The sequence below is a fragment of the Daphnia pulicaria genome, chromosome 8, assembly GCF_021234035.1.
Source record: "Daphnia pulicaria isolate SC F1-1A chromosome 8, SC_F0-13Bv2, whole genome shotgun sequence".
Taxonomy (NCBI): Eukaryota; Metazoa; Arthropoda; class Branchiopoda; order Diplostraca; family Daphniidae; genus Daphnia; species Daphnia pulicaria.
The window spans coordinates 7883630-7892066 of record NC_060920.1 but is presented as its reverse complement, the minus strand read 5'-3'; the positions used below and the strand labels follow the sequence as shown (position 1 = coordinate 7892066).

The 8437-nt window shown below is 41.7% G+C and overlaps 1 long non-coding RNA gene across 1 annotated transcript; it reads left to right on the top strand.

Moving 5' to 3' along the window:
- The first annotated feature begins 234 nt into the window (after window positions 1-234).
- On the top strand, window positions 235-1006 carry LOC124311722. Its single transcript, XR_006910172.1, has 3 exons — window positions 235-495; window positions 590-687; window positions 886-1006. It is a non-coding gene; the product is annotated as an uncharacterized LOC124311722 (long non-coding RNA).
- The last annotated feature ends 7431 nt before the right edge of the window (window positions 1007-8437 follow it).

The window sequence follows — 8437 nt, the reverse complement described above, 5'->3', positions numbered from 1 at the left end:
GCAAATTACTTCTCTTGATAAAAATCGACATTCACTAATGTGAAGTTGAATGGAACATTGGCAACATTCCCTCCTTTTGAATGTTTGAGCAGTTAAGATTTAGGGGGTGGGGGAGTCGATTTTTAATAGTTACTATCGATATCTTAAGTCTAAAGTCTACCTTATTAGAAAATTAGTCTCGTCTGCTTTCGTTGTAGCACAGTTTCGAGAGAAGAGACGAGTTTAGTAAGTAATAAGTGAGTGCTGAAGTTTATTAAGATATAGAATCGGAACGATTACTTTTATGGAAACGTGCATGTCTGCACGAGAAATAGCACAACTATTAAAGTTTCAAAAACGTGGTGATCGTGTATAAAACTCTGGTGTCGTGGGTCTCCACACTCTCCATGCATGCTGCTTGGCGGGTAAATATTGGCGGGTAAAACTTAAATACAAATAGAATGACTGTGGGAGCTTATAGATAGAAGACTTAAACCTGTTCCAAGTTTGTAAAATGTTAGTTTCTGACTATAGTAGTTATTCTATCATGTCGGCCCCCTTAAGGTTGATGGCAGTTTGTTTGCACTAAGTAACCTTCTCCTTTGTGCAGATTTCAGGCCTGAACCAGCCATCATCACAACACGATATACAAGTTTTGCTTCTGCTGGTATTGATCTGCCATCAGCAACATACTCAGTCATCGCTTGGGTAATGATTTGTGTCATTTGTTTTCCTGCAATCTGTTAGATATTTGTACAATGCATGACTTGCATAAATGCAGTGCATTACATGGAAACCTTTAATTCTCCTGTATATTAACTATTAGGGTTCACCCACTGTCTCATTTTCAATTTTTTGTTGTTCTGTCAATATTTTTTTTTACCCATTTTTTTACTTTTCATTTAGATAAACAGCATCCAGACATCCAGCTTGATTGGAAAAACTCAGTCCTTGTGTACACCCATGTGAGTGTGGGGGTATTCACGAGGACGCCCTTTTTCCGTCATTCAACTTTTCTGCAGGATGGATGGAGCACTTATGGATGCCTGGCTGTTTTACCCAGGCGTAAAGGTAGGAGAAATTGATCTCTCTTCTTCCTTTTGGACAATGTGGTAGCGTCAATCGTGACGTAATACGGAATACGATTATTCCAGAGCTTTGCCGTTGACTTGAACTGTTCTCTTTAAGCCATTTTTGTTGACTCAGTAAAGAGTTCATTTAAAAAAACTCATTCGAACCAATCGAAGGACGACTGCAGATCAGGCTTGTTTTGTTTTTGTACCTCACAACTTTTATGTGGGTAAACAATCATAAAATTATTTGAATTTTCAACACTTTGAGCAAAGTGCAGCAGATTTTCTAAGAGGGACCTGCAATGACAGTCGACACCTCCTCGTTTTATTATTTTGGATTTCTTTTTTGTTTTTCTCTGGTTGCTGGTATAACGTCGTTCTAATTGAAAAAGCCAAGTCATTCGAGTGGACATGGCACGGGTTCTGTCTTGGGCAGGCAGCCGAATCCCGTGACAATGATGCTCTATTTATTTATCGAAAAGAGTCATAACTCATTGTCAAGTGGCCTAGTGGTTTAAACCATCAGGCCTCCATCTATATAAAGACTGCCAAGAGAGAAAGAAGCAGCAATCCCACACAGACATCCCGTTGAACATATAATCTTAAAGACACCGAGAAAGGGAAAAGAGGCCTATCAATAATCCACCGTAAATATAGTCGAGCGATGATATATCTCGGCGAGATCTCTATATAGCTAGGCAGAATATACATCAGAGAGAAAAAGAGAGTCTAGCCAGAATAGATGGTAGCAGAGCTCTAGATATGTTCCAGCAGGGTTCTGGGGCATGCACAGCACACACCAAGTCCTTTTTTTCTTTTTCTTTCTTCCAACTATAGGAGACAGTACAGAGAGAAGAAGTGAGGGGTGCGACCAGATGACCTCTGACCCTGTATATAGGAGTCTTTAAAAGCTATCCATCTTGCTCGGGTGTCATGGAGAGAGAAGATGGCAGCAGCATCGCTGAACTCTCTCTCTCTCAAATCAAAATGTGCGTCGAGGAAAAATATAATAAAGAAATAAGGAACCACAAGTGCGCTCGGCTGCTGCTGAAATTTCAGTGGCACACTGTACACCAAACTTGCGCTGCCATACTCTTCCACTCTCTCTCTCCCCTCTCTCTATCCCACTTTTCCTGGACACAAGGCAGACAAATAAGAAACAGGATCCTTTTATTTTCTCATTGCCTTCAACAACCAACCAGCAAAAAAAAAAAAACCCTCGCTCTTGTATGTGTTGCCCTGTCTCATTTCTTTTTTTAAACAACAAAAATAAGAAATGACGAAATGTGTTAATATCTCCGATCAAAGTTAAAAATGTTTAATAGAGCATCAGCGTGTCGAATGCCGGCCATCGCGGAAAAACGTCCTAGAGGATGTGTACGAATATCGATCGATCAACATCAGTAGATCTTTTTGACGTGATTCTGACGGACACTAAAGAGGTAGGAAGAATGAAGTGTAACTATATTGGGAGAAAAGAGGGAGGCCGCAAATGGATAAGGAGAGGTCAAGCGCACCTGTTTTTCAGTGGTCAATAGCCCAATAATATATTTAAGCTCATCTTCTCAAATGTATAAGGAGAGGTGGGGTCAACCCTATAGAGAGAGAGAGCAATTGGTTCACTTGACTGCCATCGGCGGAGGGGTCCCTTTTTATTTCGAAAAAACCGTTTCTCTCTCTCCATCCACACGAAAAGAAGGGATCACTCAGCACACTCTTTCGGAGAGGGCGACACAATAGAAAAAAGGATTTCTAGACCCAGCCCGAGACCACTGCTGTAAACATGTGTTATCGTATTGAATTGGTGTTGTTGTAGACAGGCCGAGAGAGTGACCCCCTCATCGGTTCTCTGGTCCTCGGAGACTATCTAGACTTATTATAGCTACCAAAGTACCTATACAACGCCATCTCTCGCTACATTTCATCCGCCAAAACAAAGTTCCTTATTTCTTTTTGAACCGATCCGGCTCCTGTGTGTAATGAACAACAAGGTGGGCGATCGGAATGCGAAAGTATTAGACTTGTGGGGGCACGGACACGGCTGATTAACTCGAAAAAAAAGTATTAAGGTTTATTCTCGCCGATCGCTGGTTGAGCAAATAACAAACAAGTTTGGGGCTGCTGCTGCTGTGCACACATGGCTGCAATCGATGATGTTAGACTGCAGTCTGTGTAACAGTTGAAGGGAAGAAGAAAAAAGAGCTGGAGACTCAATCGTGCGGTAACAAGGAGAAGAGGCTCATTCAAGTTGCGCCGCATCTCTCACGTCCACTGATTGGGAACTCTGCGTGCGTTTGACAGTTGAAAGGCACAGCAGCACCTCCTCTTTTTTTCTTTTACTGTACATGTAGTCTAGAATCCAAACCAAGTTGGGGAAAAAGGCTAATACGTGATCTGAGGATTTTTTTTCAGAGAGCGCTGTGTCAACAATCAGTGCGCATATATCGCTCGCGGGGTTATATATTTTCCAGCTCTTTATTTTCTCTGCGTGTTGTTGTGATGTCTGCCCTTTTTTCTCTCTCTCTCCTTCCATGAGCTTCTTTTCTGGGGGAGAGAAAAACATCAATAGGGCGCTATATAGACATCTCGGTCTCTCTCTCTGAACTGGCCTGTCGTAGTGTCTAAGCTGGCCGAGCATTACCTATTATACACGGAGAGAGAGAGTAGTAGTCTAGGTTACACATACATGGAAATTTTGATATTATTTGGGCTTCACACTCGGCCGAACCTTTTCATCATTATTAGGATCATCATCATGCCCAACGTAGCAGACGTAACTGAATAGCTCTACACCACTCTATAGCCCGCCAGATTCTCTTTCTTTTCTTTTCCTTTTTTTCTATTTGGGATGTCACGGCTACAAGTCTATCTAGGGCCGGCCCAGCGATCAACAACAAACTTGTGGCGTAAACGTAATCCATTCCAATTGCGGGTCCTATTCAATCGGTTAGAGCGTGAAGGGAAATGAGAAGCGATGCCCATAGGTGAATGCGTGTGTGTAACACCGAGTGTTTATTATAGACTTGTAGGAGCGAGCTGTAAGTATAGATTTTTGGGGAGATGAGCGTTAACCGAGATGATGGATGACGGCAGGTGTGATGGCTATCTCTTTGAGAGACCAGCAACGAAAAATGAGAAGAAGAGAAATTACCTCACCAATCGAACGGCTGGGGGCTCCTTGGGGCTCAACACTTAACGCAATCGTTTCGTCCACTTCATCGACTCGGTTGGAAAATGTCTAAATCCACAAACATTTTTGAAACTTGTATTTTTTTCTTTTGAACTTTTCGACTGGGTTGTAAATTAATTTTACGTCATCGTGTGAGAGTTTGACGATAAGAACCGCGACTGGTAATCCCGTCTTATATGTAGGGTGACGCCTGCGGGTTTTCATATTGACACGTCAGGAATCGGTTACGTATTATATAACCAGGGGATATATATATACATGTGTGTGTATACAATATTGTCGAATCAAGCTGTTATTTGAATTAGCCAGACGAAACTAAGTGGACAGCCGTCGCCGGTTTGCGGCTCTCTTTTGGTGGTGGTGGCCGACGGCCACATGTATAGTTGAGAGGAGAGCCGAGGAGATGCGATTAATGGACCTTTTATGTGTCGCATTTAGGGGACGTCAAGTGCAGCTGATGGGAAATTGGACGGACAAAAGTTCCCGTCCGAAAAACGAGCGTCGCCCGCCGACACAAACGCCGCCAATCTCTCCCCCCTTTTTTTTCCAGCTCTCCAGCACCGCTGGACGGGCTAAAGAACTTAATCCTCCTACGCACCAAAAGCGCCCAGCATCGCGCACATATATATACAACCACTTCTTGGGTCCCATCCAATCACCTTTATCGCTCCTAAGCGATCGATCTGTATGTGTTCCTCCTATATACTCTTTCGGTTCACCAACACAAGAGCAGCTCTTATTGCGGCACTGTAACTTTATTTTTTCCCTTTTTTCCCTTTTTTTCCATTGTCAAACAGAAAAAGGGGGGAATCAAACGGTATGTACATATAGTAGGCTGCTACCGCTGGCATTGAGGGCAAACACAAAATAATATTATATAACTTTTTTCTTTCTATCTGGAAGTGCGTTGCGCATGAATATAAAATGAAGTCCGGTCTCGAGTCCGATGGGAATAAACCGCCCGTGACTATAAGTCCGATATTATTATTTTTTTCTTTCCTATTTTCAATATATAGGCCAATGAAAAAAAGGAAAAGAAAAAACCTGACCCCTTCGTTTGATAAGAGTTCCACACGTCGTCCGCACAGCTTTTCACGCCCCATTATTTTAAGGGAGGATGGGGTGGGGGGAGGACTCCCGAATTGACCATTTTCTATTGTCAACTGCAATCATCGATCTATGCGCTTGTGTGTAGACCCTCATCTTCTATTTATATATCTACATCGTTTTTTTTTTCTTTCAGAAAGGGTAAAGTGAAACGATGGGTTTTCTCGATTCGATTCATATGCTGGCCCTTTATTACGTATTCAGAAGGGACAGCTATGTAAATAGATTGCGTTTATAGATCAGCCCTTTTTTTTTCTTCGTTGACGATCTTTTTTTTTTTTTTTGTAGGGGCTCTCCCTTCTTTCCTTATGCGATATAATATAGCGATCCTTTTTTTTTAGATATTCTTATCTACTCTTTATTCAATGTTTTTATATCCAGAACTTTGCATATTCACTGGACAGTGGTTAATGTTTGGTCGTTTCCGCTTCTCTTCGTCTCTTATTTCCCTTTTTTTTCTTCCCGACTAGCTGTGCAATATATACACATCTCGAGCTGCTGTGTATTGACGCGGAGCGATGGATCTCCAAGGATTCCAAACCGACTTTTCTATTTGTAATCCTGACGTTGTGTCTTGATGAAAATTCAACAAAGATTTATACAAGCTAATCTATTACTGTTTGTCCGATAGTGGAGAAAAGTTTGTTGAGACTGTCTTCACTCTCCACACACAAAGTCTTCTTCTATTAGAGTACAGTATATAGTACTTGTGTTCGGGAACTTTAGAGAAAAAGTCAGACAAAGTGTGTAGTTACGTGCAACAATAACTTTTGGTTTTATATAGAAAAGAAAAAACCTTTTTTTCTTTTCTTTTTTCCTTTTTCTTTTTCGGTCGTCAATGTTTGGGGCTGTGAAAAGGGTTCCGGAAAGATCTGTTGACACAAATTTGAACACATCGTATAGACGTGTCGATTTGGTATATCACTCTCCGGGCTATATACAGGTGACATCCATTAAGCCATCCAGAAAGCCATCAAGTGCTTGGCGCTAAAAACTGTTTTTGAATAGGTCTTGGCCGTCCCCCCTTCCCAAAAACAAATTTTCTGTTTGTTGTACAGGAGCGACCGCAGGGTGCTTTTTTGGCTCTCGTCACTAATACAAAACTCGGCTGTGCGATCTGGCAGCATCACATCTAGGCCTAGATCGTTTTTGCCTTGAAAAGGCGTTAGAGGGTGAAATAGTATCCGCTTCAAAAAGAGGTAAAAAGGGAGAGATAAGGAAAAATGAAATTTCAATTGTCAAGTGCGTAGATGGAAGCAAAGTGGAGCTTTATTATTATAAGGGAGATAGACAGGTCCAAAAGCGACACACAACGACTGTGGAGAGAAGAAAATAAAAAAAAATCCGTCAATCACAACGAAAAACCTTCCTGGGGACGGAATGATAAAAGGAACCAATAAACACACACACACAGCAATGCCCGCGTAGATAGACGATAGATCGGAGAGAGAGAGAGGCGAAATAATATTGTGAAAGGATTGTTGACTGGCCGCGTATAGAAGAAGGAAAAAGAAAAAAAAAGATTTGGTGCCGTTTCGCTTTTGTGCGCCCACACGAAATCCGAAGCTTATAGAGAGAAGGCGATGGTAGTAACATAACGAGCGAAATGCTGTGCGCGTATGTGTGTGTGTGTGTGTGTACACGCTGTGCCACTCGGCTTTCAATCGACCAGCAAAACACAAAATCGCTGGCCCCTTCCATTTTTCAATAGAAAATTTTTCTTTTTTTTTTCGTTTCCCCCCCTCACTTTTGTGTCCGTGTAACACAACAAAAAAATATGGGAAATAATCAAAAGAATTCTTTTTAGACAGGCTTATACACCACCGCGCACCACACATCTATGGGGCTTGTTAAACTGTGTTGAATTCTCCGATGAGTAAATGTCAATCACACACACTCGCCTTGAGTTATTTTGTTGAGGGATATATGTGGAATCTAGTAGTATATAGTGTCCCTCCAAGTATGTGCTAGACTTTGGGCAGCCTATTATCTAGTATGGGCGATACAACAACTTGTCAATCTTGATATCGTTAGAAGAGAGGTTCATCTTTCGCCAGACGTATAATAAACCTAGTCATCCATAAATAATCTCTGTTAAACTACACAATAGCTCTGTCTCCGCGCACTAATACCAGCCAATAATCTGAAAATTATTTTTTTCTATTTTTCAAACTTTCCCCCGCGAAAATAAAAATTGGGTCCGATTTTCTTAAATCGATAAACTCAAACTCTATTCGGTAAAATGACTATGGCGCCAATCCAATTTCAAATGGTAAAAAAAAAATCGCTCGGGTAAATATAAGTCATAAATCAATGTTGGTATACATTTGTATTATCATGTTATAGGGTTTTTCGCTCTTGCGCTTTGACCTACATAAATCAATCGTGTGAATCGGTCGTTTTGCAAATCAAATGCATTTGCGGGAGTCTCAATGTCACTGGATCTAGGTCAGGTCAGGTCGTTAATATATTTTTCCCCTTTAGAATTAATTACCGTACACGATCGGCCTCCAGTAGACACAAAGTTAACGATTTCTTGACGATGGGATCTGACCGACGATGTTTTTCCATTACGTGGCGCGTGGACACGGCGCTGACCAGATCCATCAAGAGAATCATCATCATCATCATGATGCGGATTCTCTTCCATTGTATTGCGCTGTGGAAGCTGGACAATGTAGATACACACCATTGTGGGCAAATCAAATCACTATGTGTACAAGAGATCTCCCGTCCGAGTCCTTTGCGCGCTCGTTTTCCCCTCGTCATTGGGTCGATGACGACGACGCCCACGAATTCATTTGTCACTTTTCGGCCATGATTTTCAATGCGACGGCCACCGCTAAATACGTGAAGAAGAAAAAAAGGAAATAAATAATAAAAAGGGGACCGTTTTTGGCCACTGTCCCACCGGCCACAGAGTAAACACGAGCGCCATTTATATTGTGTTGTCATCTCTCGACAGTATAGAAAGCTAGACAGTTTGATTATCGACTGGCTTCCGATTGTTTGCAAGTCGTGTCCGTTGCCTATATACAATGTTCGTTCGACATTTTCCCATTGGACACTCGAAATTCGAATGTTTTCA